Raw genomic sequence first — 13,607 nt, forward strand, 5'->3', positions numbered from 1 at the left:
ATTTATTCATGAAGGTTGTATGATTTTTTCACCTTGTCCTGAGGATGAACCACATTAGTTGGTTCGAAACGTTGACCTTATCCTAATGATGTGATTAATCTGAAAAACATTTATCTACAATATGGATCACAAAAGTCTCAGATCTAACAGGAAGCAACCTGTTGTAAGAGGGCTTATGACATGAAACTCGTGTCATGTTTTTGAAGAACAAATTTGGAGTGATTCAAGATTGGCTCACGGATGGAAAACATGATTGAGGGCTATGAATTACAAGGTAATTTTGATTGATTTTGGACTTCTCTTGATCATGTCGGTGACATAACATTTCGAATTGGAAGAATTTGACTAAAAAATAGGACCATAAAATAGTTTTAAGACTTTCAATGAGGTATGACCAACTCAGAGGAAAACGGATTTGTAAACCCAGACATAAACATGACGAAGTGTCATGCTCAAGAGAGACATACTGCCTTCTTACAATACAAAAGCAAATGTTTCTTTCCCAATTCCCCCCCGCAATTATTGGAAAGTACCTCTTTATTTTTACTAAAGCTTGAGGAGAATAACATGTGCTTGTATGTAAGCTCATCCTTCGGAGTATTTTTAACGAACCCTAGGAAGGAGTGGGTCGGTCCCATCATGATTGATGAGTCCAATGATATTTAATGTTTTTATGAGTCTAGCGAAGGTATAGCTCATCATTTTTCACATTTTGAGAGTTTGAAAAATAGACTAAATAGAAAACACCATAGGTTCCTTTTCATAATCTGTCCCTTGGGCCTGGAAAGGTAGAAAATAATACCCAAGGGAACCTCTTAGCCATGCTTGACTAAGCTGTTCTTTCTTCATAAATATTCTAGTTTAGTTTGTAAAAGGGTTAAACTTATACTGAACAAATGATTGTTCATTTACATTTACGAGATTAAATAGTCAAATACTCGAAGACCTTTTCATGTTTAGGGTGTCTGAAAAGGGCATAAAGTAAACTCTACTATTTTTCTTTTTTCTAAGTTTAAGGAGCCCAAAAAAGAGATTAAAATTTTACTCATATCATAGACTTTCAATTTAATTAACGAGTACGAAAAGACGAAAAGAACATGGGATTTTCATGTACATTTTACTAGCATGAAAACATAGCAAAATAAGCTCAGGATTTTCATGAGTTTAAGGATTCTTTAAAATAATATTAAAAATCGACTCTAAATAGGTTTCATTTTTATACAAGTTTGAAATAGAGAAAATATATGCTTGGGAGTGGTTTCATTTCTAGACAAACTTGAAACAGAGAGGAAATTGTGCTTGAGAGTGGTTTCATTTTACACAAGCTTGAAGCAAAGAGGAAATTATGCTTGAGAGTGGTTTCATTTTTACACAAGATTGAAACAAAGGAAAACTATGCTTGAGAGTGGTTTCATTTGTACACAAGCTTGAAACAAATCAAAATTATTCTTGAGATAAGTTTTCATGCCCCCAACATAATGACATAGGCACATGCCCCCAAGCTTCGTTTCATTCATCTGAGTCAACTATTGGTTACTAATAGGCAGATAAAATGAAGGTTGATTTACAAAATCAGGTGAGAGACTCGACTTTATTAGGGGAGGATTTGTTTCATTTTTTAATGAGCTTGAAATAGGAAAATAAGTATGCTCATTAAACCTTGTTTCATTTTTTAAGGAGCTTGACAAAAGAAAAATAACTATGCTCATGGGTGATAATTCATTTTTTTAACAAGCTTGAAATAGGAAAAGAACTATGCTCATATCACCTTGTTTCATTTTTAACGACTTTGACAAAAGAAAACGAATTATTCTCATAAGGACATGTTTCATTTTTTAACAAGGTTGACATAGTAAAAGAATCATTCTCATGACGACCTGTTTCATTTTTTAACAAGGTTGACACAGTAAAAGAACCATCCTCATGGATCCCTGTTTTGTTTTTTAACGATGTTGACATAGTAAAAGAACTATCCTCAAGGTGACCTCTTTAATTTTTTAATGAGGTTGATACAGTAAAAGAGCCATCCTCATAGGACCTATTTCATTTTTTAACAATGTTGACACAATAAATAACTATCCTCATATGGACCTGTTTCATTTTTTTAATGAAGTTGACATAGTAAAATAACCATCCTCATGGGGACCTATTTCATTTTTTAACGAGCTTGACACAAGAAAACAATTATCCTCATATACTCTTCTTCATGGCTTCCAGCTGGAAGAAACACATTCCAAGGGACATACCATGCTCATGGCTTCCAAGAGCTCTTCATCAGGAATAATATTTCTTTGGAAGTAACACATGTCAAGGGAATCAATAGGGATAATAAAATTGGGTTCAAATGTCCCCATTGAATGGTTTTCCATGTCAATTACCAGATCTAAGTCAAAATAATTTGAGAAAACATTGAGAGGCTCGCTTACATTAGTAACTAAAAACATAGGACAAGTTTCCACATAATTAACCTATGGTAGAAGCCTTTACAAAATATTTTGATTTCTGAGACCATTGGTGGCTCTATCAATCTCACCCACTATGTTGATAACGTATCTTTAAGAGTAGGGGGGAGTACTGTAAAAATTTCTACAATTCAGCACTATGATGCCTCTGCAAGTTGTTTCTTGGAATGTCGTTTATTAATTCTGTGTTGCTAGTTACAATTAGTGATGACAAAGTTATTTTGAATATAAAAAAGAAGGCAATCTCAGTTCCAAGATTGACTTTGGCAAATTCAGAAGCGAGAAAAGAAAATAGCCAAAAGAAGGCTGCAAAACCCAATTTGTCCCCAAACCGGCAGACGAAAAGAAATAGATTATAACAGATCTAGCAAGAATGGAATTGAAGGATTTAAAGTTTTAGATTAGTTTGGTAATAATTATATGGCCAAGATCTATAAAGCTAATCTTACCAATGATTCTACTCAAAAGATTTCATTCCTGTCAAAATTGCCTGGTAATCTAGGTGATATGATAATGAAAGATCTGGACGTTCAAGGGAAAAAGATTGAACATACTTATTGGATAGATCTCTTATTTCGGTGTCAAGAAAAAGTTAAATATCTTTGTTAGCAAAAGAAAGTTCAAGATTTTTCTCCTGGTCTTGATGTTTTTCATTCTGTATTACCATGGACACCATTCAAAAAGAGAAAATCCAGAAGATATGGAAAATTCAGGCCCAAGAGAGTAGCCAATCCCAGAAAGCCATTCCGCAAGTTCAAATATTTAAAAAAGTGCAGGAAACCAAAAAGAGACAATGCATGTTTTATATGCAAACAAGAAGGTCACTTCACTAGAAAATGTCCCAAAAGCTCTTCCAACAAGTTGAAAGCATGTATAGAGATTGATTATTTTGTAGATAATTGGTCAATTGTTGATTCCCAAGATGAAGTATCAGATGTATATATTTTAACTGATGCTTCCTTGTCAGATACTGAGTCAGTTCCTGACACATGCTAGAAAATGAATGTTTGCTACGATTGTTTTGAATCTAAGAATGAAATTGACTTGCATTTTAGTGATGAGTATAGCTCCGATGACTACACTGATGAGACATTTGAATCCATTTCAGATGATGCTATCTCTACTGTTCCCTCTCTATCTACCGATCGAGATACTAAGAATTCACACTCCGTTTTAAATTCTTTGCCTCCACAATCCACGTTGAATTCTTTTTGTCCTTACCCAAAGACAGTTTCTCAGTCATCTTCATCTTTGCCCATTCCCACATCTGTTAATCTCGATGAAAGTTCTTTTCTCAAAAAGATTGTTAAAACTAACAATCTTCTCTATATTCCTGTTGAAGTCCAAGTTAAAGGTGAATGGATCACTGTGGATGCATTCATTGATATAGGTGGCTCCAATAACTTAGCACGCCCATCTTTATTCAAAGGATTATGGAAGCCTTTACAAAATATTCTGATTTCTGAGACCATTGGTGGCTCTGTCAATCTCACCCACTATGTTGATAACGTATCTTTAAGAGTAGGGGGGAGTATTGTAAAAATTTCTGCAATTCAACACTATGATGCCTCTGCAAGTTTGTTTCTTGGAATGCCGTTTATTAATTCTGTGTTGCCAGTTACAATTAGTGATGACAAAGTTATTCTGAATATAAAAAAGAAGGAAATCTCAGTTCCAAGATTGACTTTGGCTAATTCAGAAGCCAGAAAAGAAAATAGCCAAAAGAAGGCCGGCATGAAAAAATCCCAGAATACTTCTCATAATTGGCAAGAAGTATTGCAGATTTATGAAGAAAGGAGTCAAACAAAATCAAAACAAAAGGCAAACAGAAATCCCGATTGGTCTCTTGAACAAATGACTATTTATGATGAAGACAGAGTCTAAAGCTAACCAGGAAGCCTTCGAAAAGCTCTTGTTCTACAATTGCCGAGTAGATAAACGCTGCTTTAGTCAATCTCTAGTATAGTTTGTAATTATGGCAAATCTGTTACGCTCTTTCTCGTCTATTGATCGTAAAGTTATAACTGAAGTCTCTTCTCGAACTGTTGAATCTGACCTTGCATCTACTGAAAACTCCGAAGCAATTGAGAATCCTGAGAGCTGGAATCCTCCTGCTCTCCATGCTACTGATGTCTATAAATTTCCTATGTCGTTTGTTTTTAAAAGAAAATATTTTTTGAAAGAAGTGGAAGTTACTATAAAAATTTCTGGTCCCGCAGTCCAAATAGTCGCTTTAAATCTATTTTCTGATGATGAGATCAAGAAATTTCGACAGTATGTAAAGGATCAGAAGTATTCCTATCTTCATTTTGGTGGTATTAGAATTGGTCTTGCTCCTTTGTTCCGACATGGATTAAATACTCCCTGCATTGCTGAAGTTTTTGATACCCGTCACCAGATTTATGACCATGCAAGAATAGGAACTATTTTGGGTAATCTATCTACTGGGTGTCAATATGGTACAATATTTCCTGATTATTCAATCAGCTTGGCCGATATCCATCTTAAAGATTGTTGGAAACTCCTGGTAGGAGTTCAAGGACTTCAAATGATAGAAGATACTGAGTATCTTTCTACACTGGTTCAAGCTTCTTTTCAGTTAACCAACACAGCTCACCCTAAACTCAAACAACCCATTTTAAAAGATTGTGTTACTGTTGGTCTTTCAAATGCTCAAGTTGAAGGTGTTCTGTATGATCAAACTGAATTGCCAAGCAATTGGTATTTTCAATATAAGTCGATTGCAGATGATCGCAAGCCTGAGTCAAAACTCAAAAGAATCTCGATTAATAATGGTCAAGTAAAGCTTATTCCTGCAAAACCACAGATTCCTCGACCTATCATCAGGCCACGATGTTATGTAATCCCTGTACCTTCTACTGAAGCTTCTTCTTCAAGACGTGTCGATCTCCCTCCAGTTGAAGAAGTCAGTCTTTCTGAACCACAGTTATCGTCAACTGAACTGTATATACCTGAATCTAAACCTTTTTTAGCTGTAAATAAAATGCATCGTATTTCTCATACCCAGTTTCCTCCTGTTGAAGAATGGCAATACGCAAATCATCATTTTGTAAAGGGTTGGAAATTGCCTCCTAAGACAAAAAATTTCACCACCTCTTCTGTGTCAAAACAGCCACCGACCCGAGCTGACTGTGCTCCCTTGATAGAGCATAATGCATTAAACACCACTGACCTAGATCAGACCTATCAGATTGGTAATTACCTTACCACATGGTGTGCACATGCAGAGGAAGTTTTGGATGATTTAGGATCCTAGTCTGAGCTAATTCTAGCTAATCTTAAGCTTCTCCATGATGAACAGCAAGAAGAAAAAGCAAGAAGAGAAGCAAAAGAGAAAAAGAAAAAAGAAAAGAAAAGGAGAGAATCAAAGGTTCCCAAATTTTCTATCTCCATGGATACTCCTAACTATTGGGATATAGATGAAAAGCAAGAGGGCAGTGAAGCTGAATCCAGTGCCCAAGCTGAACAAATACTAGAGCCAACAAAATCACTAAATCTTCAGAAATAAAAAAGTGATATACCCACTTTAGAAAATGCTGCCTCTAAATTCCCTTCCTTCATTTTGCCATCTCTCCAAAAAGCCAATGTACTTCGTGAAAAACATAAGTACCCAAGGGTTGAAGAAGACTTGTTTGCAGCCAATGCCACTGGATATGTTCTAGACTTAGAAAAATTTACAAATCCAGCTGAATCCATCAGAGTTTAGATTGGTACCCTATATCAAATGCAAATTGTCTCTAAATTAGATAATCTATCTATTTTTGCCTTAGCAGAAAAACGAATGGCCGGAATTGTATATGACTGGTGGATGGGACCATCAGAAGAAGAACGGATGCATGTAGCTGCTGCAGGATTAGCTACATTAGAATTGCCACTCAAAACCCACTTTGTCCCCGAACCGACAGATGAAAAGAAACAGATTATAACAGATCTAGCAAGAATGGGATTGAAGGATTTAAAGTTTTTATATCAGTTTGGTAATGATTATATGGCCAAAATCTATAAAGCTAATCTTACCAATGATTCTAGTCAAAAGATTTCATTCCTGTCAAAATTGCCTGGTCATCTAGGTGATATGATAATGAAAGATCTGGACGTTCAAGGGAAAAAGATTGAAAAGAACTATTGGATAGATCTCTTATTTCGGTGTCAAGAAAAAGTTAAATATCTTTGTTGGCAGAAGAAAGCTCAAGATTTTTCTCCTGGTCTTGATGTTTGTCATTCTGTATTACCATGGACACCATTCAAAAAGAGAAAATCCAGAAGATATGGAAAATTTAGGCCCAAGAGAGTAGCCAATCCCAGAAAGCCATTCTGCAAGTTCAAATATTTAAAAAAGTGCAGGCAACCAAAAAGAGACAATGCATGTTTTATATGCAAACAAGAAGGTCACTTCGCCAGAAAATGTCCCAAAATCTCTTCCAACAAGTTGAAAGCATGTATAGAGATTGATGATTTTGTAGATAATTGGTCAATTGTTGATTCCCAAGATGAAGTATCAAATGTATATATTTTAACTAATGCTTCCTTGTCAGATACTGAGTCAGTTCCCGACACATGCCAGAAAATGAATATTTGCTATGATTGTTCTGAATCTGAGAATGAAACTGACTTGCATTTTAGTGATGAGTATAGCTCCAATGACTATACTGATGAGACATCTGAATCCATTTCAGATGAGGCTATCTCTATTGTTCCCTCTCTATCTACCGTTGAAGATACTAAGAATTCACACTCCGTTTTAAATTCTCTACCTCCACAATCCACGTTGAATTCTTTTTATCCTTACCCAAAGACAGTCTCTCAGTCATCTTCATCTTTGCCCATTCCCACATTTGTTAATCTCGATGAAAGTTCTTTTCTCAAAAAGATTGTTAAAACTAGCAATCTTCTCTATATTCCTGTTGAAGTCCAAGTTAAAGGTGAATGGATCACTCTGGATGCATTCATTGATACAGGTGGCTCCAATAAATTAGCACGCCCATCTTTATTCAAAGGATTATGGAAGCCTTTACAAAATATTCTGATTTCTGAAACCATTGGTGGCTCTGTCAATCTCACCCACTATGTTGATAACGTATCTTTAAGAGTAGGTGGGAGTATTGTAAAAATTTCTGCAATTCTACACTATGATGCCTCTGCAAGTTTGTTTCTTGGAATGCCATTTATTAATTATGTGTTGCCAGTTACAATTAGTGATGACAAAGTTATTCTAAATATAAAAAAGAAGGCAATGTCAGTTCCAAGATTGACTTTGGCTAATTCAGAAGCCGGAAAAGAAAATAGCCAAAAGAAGGCCGACATGAAAAAATCCCATAATACTTCTCATAATTGTAGATTTATGAAGAAAGGAGTCAAACAAAATCAAAACAAAAGGAAAACAGAAATCCTGATTGGTCTCCTCAACAAATGACTATTTATGATGAATTGTTGAAATGTTGTTCTGAAAATCCTCAAGCATTCTAGACTAAAGAAAGTCCTCAGCAAGAAATAATGACTCTGCATGACAACGGGGTTATAGGAAAGCTTATACCTTGTACTCCAATAGATGAAAAAGAAATCAAAAATAAGATTGAAGAACTCTTAAATCTCAAGTTAATCGAACCTAGTTCTTCTCATTATTCCTGTTCTGCTTTCATGGTAAGAAATCACTTAGAGATAGTCAGAGGAAAATATCGAATGGTCATTAATTATAAACCATTGAATGCAATCACGAAGGGCTTCAACTATCCACTGCCCCGCCAGGAAACAATTATGCAAAAAATTCAGAATAGCAAGATCTTTAGTAAGTTCGACATGAAGTCTGGTTATTACCAGATACAAGTCAAAGAAGAAGATCGTCACAAAACTGCATTCACATGTCCCGCAGGTTATTTCCAATGGAGAGTAGTCCCATTTGCACTGAAGAATGCTCCAGATTTCTTTCAATGGCAAATGGACTATATTTTTGGTAAATATGATTTTATTGTTGTCTATATTGATGACATTTTGATTCACAGTCAGGATCTTGAATCACATATGAAGCATTTACAGATATTTCTTGAAGAAGCAAAGTAGCATGGTATTGTTTTTTCAGAAAAGAAAATGCTTCTGTTTCAAGATAGTATTGATTTTTTGGGTATCCATGTTATCAATGGTAAAATTCAGATGCAACCCCATGTTTTAACAAAATTATCTGAATTTCCTGATCAGTTACAGGATACTAAAATGATTCAGCGATTTCTAGGAATACTCAACTATGTGCATAAATACATTCCTAGATTGTCAGAAAAAACTGCTCCAATCAGAAGACATTTGCATTCTGGATGGTCACAAGAAGCCACAGTAGCAGTTCAAATGTTAAAAGCTGAATGCAAAAATCTCCCCGAGCTCAAACCGCCAGGTAATGGATTTCTCATCCTTCAGACTGATGCGTCCGATAATTTTTGGGCAGCCATCCTTTTTGAAAGAAAGGAAGAGACGGGAGAAGAAATTTTATAGTAACTTCCACTTCTTTCAAAAAGGATTTTCTTTTAAAAACAAACGGCATAGGAAATTTATAGACATGAGTAGCATGGAGAGGAGGAGGATTCCAGCTCTCAGTCCAATAACCTTTTTAATTTATTCAACCACATCACCAAGAATTAATTCAAGAATCTGAAATCTTTTTACAAAAGTTTCAAAGCTATCATCTGCAGGGGTCTTACCAGGAATAACAAAAATATCAGTTCTTTGGTTATGAACATGGACCTTGTTCATTTCTCTGGTAAGAGAGTCGGCTAAATAGTTTGAAATACCTGGCACCCATTCAACATCAAAATCATACATTTGAAACCATATCTGCCATGCCAAAAGTCTACCTCTTGCGAGCTATTTTGATATCTTGGCTAATAAGAAATATTTGAAATTCATTGAGTCTTTTCTTATCAGGAACTTGGCAGGGGCCAAATATAATTCAATTTTTTGTATGCCATTAGCAAGAATGGAATTGAAGGATTTAAAGTTTTTAGATCAGTTTGGTAATGATTATATGGCCAAGATCTATAAAGCTAATCTTACCAATGATTCTACTCAAAAGATTTCATTCCTGTCAAAATTGCCTGGTAATCTAGGTGATATGATAATGAAAGATCTGGACGTTCAAGGGAAAAAGATTGAACAAACTTATTGGATAGATCTCTTAAAAGCTGAATGAAAAAAATCTCCCCGAGCTCAAACCACCAGGTAATGGATTTCTCATCCTTCAGACTGATGCGTCCGATAATTTTTGGGCAGCCATCCTTTTTGAAAGAAAGGAAGAGACGGGAGAAGAAATTTTATGTGCATATGCCTCTGGAGAATTTCTGATTCACCAGAAAAATTATTTTCCAGCAGAAAAAGAAACTCTTGCCATTTTTAATGGCATACAAAAATTTGAATTATATTTGGCCCCTGCCAAGTTCCTGATAAGAACAGACTCAATGAATTTCAAATATTTCTTATCAGCCAAGATATCAAAACAGCTCGCAAGAGGTAGACTTTTGGCATGGCAGATATGGTTTCAAATGTATGATTTTGATGTTGAATGGGTGCCAGGTATTTCCAATTATTTAGCCGACTCTCTTACCAGAGAAATGAACAAGGCCCATGTTCATAACCAAAGAACTGATATTTTTGTTATTCCTGGTAAGACCCCTGCAGATGATAGCTTTGAAACTTTTGTAAAAAGATGTCAGATTCTTGAATTAATTCTTGGTGATGTGGTAAGAAATTAAAAAGGTTATTGGACTGAATGAGAGGAAATCAATGGATGCACAGATGTCAAGCTTGGCAGTCCAAAAATGTTGGTGTTCTGTTGGGTCTAGATGAAGAATTGGTAAAGGTATATCCTCTACCAAATATGAAGGTAAAACTTTATTTCAAGGCTCTTGATGATTACTGGACTAAAGAATATACTGAATCCATGATCAAGGTTTTGCAAACTTTTAATTATTATCATATCATTGGAGGTATATATTTCTCTTTTATTGTTTATACTTCTGCTAAAATGCTGGATGTAGATGAAATAAATATGATCGAAAGGGTAGGAAGGTTTCTAAAGTCGTCAAGGATTCCTGATCTTTTTGAAGAACTTGATGCTGCATTTCTTCAAAGAAATGATGAAAATTTTGCAGGAACAGATTCATTTCCCCAGTATGAACTCTTTGAACCATTTGCAAATTGGGAAATAAAAAATATCCATTGTCAAAAGAAGCCATAGACAAGAGCTTCTCAATGTGTTGAAAGGACATTGCAATATCTGCGAACATTCTCGACACCTTGGGATTATCAAAGTTTAGAGTTCAGAAATCCTATTATCCCAAATCCTTTTGCACAATTATATGGCCCTGAATGAGTTGCTGCCTCTGTGATAGCCAACAATAATGAAGAAATTAAGAAAATCACTCTCTGGCTTAAAGAATTTCACAGCCTCAAGTTACCTGAAAATTTGTCTATGATCAGAACTTTGGAAACACTTCAAGGAAGATTTGGAGTAATCAAATTACTGATTAATTCAAAGGCATTAATTACTATTAGTGTTATGGCAGGAAATTGGAGTGATGATGTATTTTGTTTGATAAATTTATTATTGTCAACCAAGGTTTGTTCATCTATGGTTTTTGAATTAGGTTGGCAGCAGCAAGAAAATATCAATCATAACTGCAAGCTATGGGTCCAATGTGCCATAGAACGCTCTATCAACATGTTTCAAATTTTCAAATGGGAATTATTATATGGAGTCGAATTGTCAGTTCAAACAATGCCTAAATTTCGTAAAAGAAAAAAAGATTCCTTCCTTGACATTGAGATAGATCCAATGGCTTATGTAAATCGGTGGACGAAAGAGGACAATAAATATCTCTTTCCTCAAAAGAGTCTCTATGTTAAGACTGACACGATAAAGTTTAATACAGGAAAATCATCCAAGGCACCACTAAAAGGAGAATCTTCTACAGTCTCGACAAAAGAAAAAGCAACTACGACAAAAGGAAAAGAGAAGGTATCCGACGAAAAAGAAACTATTTTCGTGGATTTGTACCAAGATGCTCAAGAGCAACAAGACCACACATGGGAGATAGAATATTTGGAGTGGTTAAATCAATCATGGTTAAAGCAAAAGCTTCCCTCATCTTCATTAGAAGCACATAATCCTGATTCCAATTATGATAGTGATCGAAGTCCGATGGGACCTTGGTAGTAAGTTTTCTTTTAATTATTGTACTCGAGAATATTGAACAGACACCATCTCGACTAAGCAATGCCTGACAGGACCTTCAATAATTCTCATATGTTTCTAAACTTATAAGTATGAGTCTTGTGTGTGTAGAGAGACACGTCTGTGTTGTGAGTGAATGTGTGAGTGTGTGAAAGAGTGTTTGTATTCTGTGCTTTAAGAGATCAGAGACCAGAAAGCTCTACTCTGAGGCATAACTTGGTATGTAACATTTTTATTTGAATTAATTCTGAAGCCTGCTGGGCCGCCTGTCTGAGGACAGTTTGTTCCAAGATCGCCTTAAGTCGGGATTGTAAAGCGAGTTGAAGACCGAAGGAGTCGTGTGTCCTCATATTTCTCGAGCCCGTGGTGGATGGTGTGAGGAATTTCAACATACTCTTCAAAGGTTCAAGTAAGTTACTGAGTCCATCATCTAAATTGGTATCAGAGCCTTGTTCTAGTCCTAAGTTATAAACTACAGACAGAGTCTAAAGCTAGCCAGGAAGCCTTCGAAAAGCTCTTGTTCTACAACTGCTGAGTAGATAAACGCTACTTTAGTCAATCTCTGGTATAGTTTGTAATTATGGCAAATATGTTACACTCTTTCTCGTCTATTGATCGTAAAGTTATAACTGAAGTCTCTTCTTAAACTGTTGAATCTGACCTTGCATCTACTGAAAAATATGAGGCAATTGAGAATCCTGAGAGCTGGAATCCTCCTGCTCTCCATGCTACTGATGTCTATAAATTGCCTATGTTGTTTGTTTCTAAAAGAAAATCTTTTTTGAAAGAAGTGGAAGTTACTATAAAAATTTCTGGTCCCGCAATCCAAATAGTCGCTTTAAATATATTTTCTGATGATGAGATCAAGAAATTTGGACAGTGTGTAAAGGATCAGAAATCCATTACCTAGCGGTTTGAGCTAGGGGAGATTTTTGCATTCAGATTTTAACATTTGAACTGCTATTGTGGCTTCTTGTGACCATCCAGAATGCAAATGTATTCTGATTGGACCAGTTTTTTCTGACAATCTAGGAATGTATTTATGCACATACTTGAGTATTCCTAGAAATCGCTGAATCATTTTAGTATCCTGTAACTGATCGGGAAATTCAGATAATTTTGTTAAAACATGGGGTTGCATCTGAATTTTACCATTGATAACATGGATACCCAAAAAATCAATACTATCTTGAAACATAAGCATTTTCTTTTCTGACAAAACAATACCATGCTGCTTTGCTTCTTCAAGAAATATCTGTAATTGCTTCATATGTGATTCAATATCTTGACTGTGAATCAAAATTTCATCAATATAGACAACAATAAAACCATATTTACCAAAAATATAGTCCATTCGCCATTGAAAGAAAGCTGGAGCATTCTTAAGTCCGAATGGGACTACCCTCCATTGGAAAAAACCTGTGGGACATGTGAATGCAGTTTTGTGACGATCTTCTTCTTTGATTTGTATCTGGTAATAACTAGACTTCATGTCGAACTTACTAAAGATCTTGCTATTCTGAATTTTTTGCATAATTGTTTCCTGGCGGGGCAGAGGATAGTTGAAGCCCTTCGTGATTGCATTCAATGGTTTATAATTAATGATCATTCGATCTTTTCCTCTGACTATCTCTGAGTGATTTCTTACCAGGAAAGCAAAACAGGAATAATGAGAAGAACTAGGTTCGATTAACTTGAGATTTAAGAGTTCTTCAATATGCTTTTTGATTTCTTTTTCATCTATAAGAGTACAGGTTATAAGCTTTCCTGTAACCCCGTTGTCATGAAGAGTAATTATTTCTTTCTGAGGACTTTCTTTAGTCCAGAATGCTTGAGGATTTTCATAACAACATTTCAACAATTCATCATAAATAGTCATTTGTTGAGCAGACCAATCAGGATTTCTGTTT

Source organism: Pinus tabuliformis, chromosome 3_2 (genome assembly GCF_031772625.1).
Source record: "Pinus tabuliformis cultivar Carrire ecotype Pingquan chromosome 3_2, CPIR1, whole genome shotgun sequence".
Taxonomy (NCBI): Eukaryota; Viridiplantae; Streptophyta; class Pinopsida; order Pinales; family Pinaceae; genus Pinus; species Pinus tabuliformis.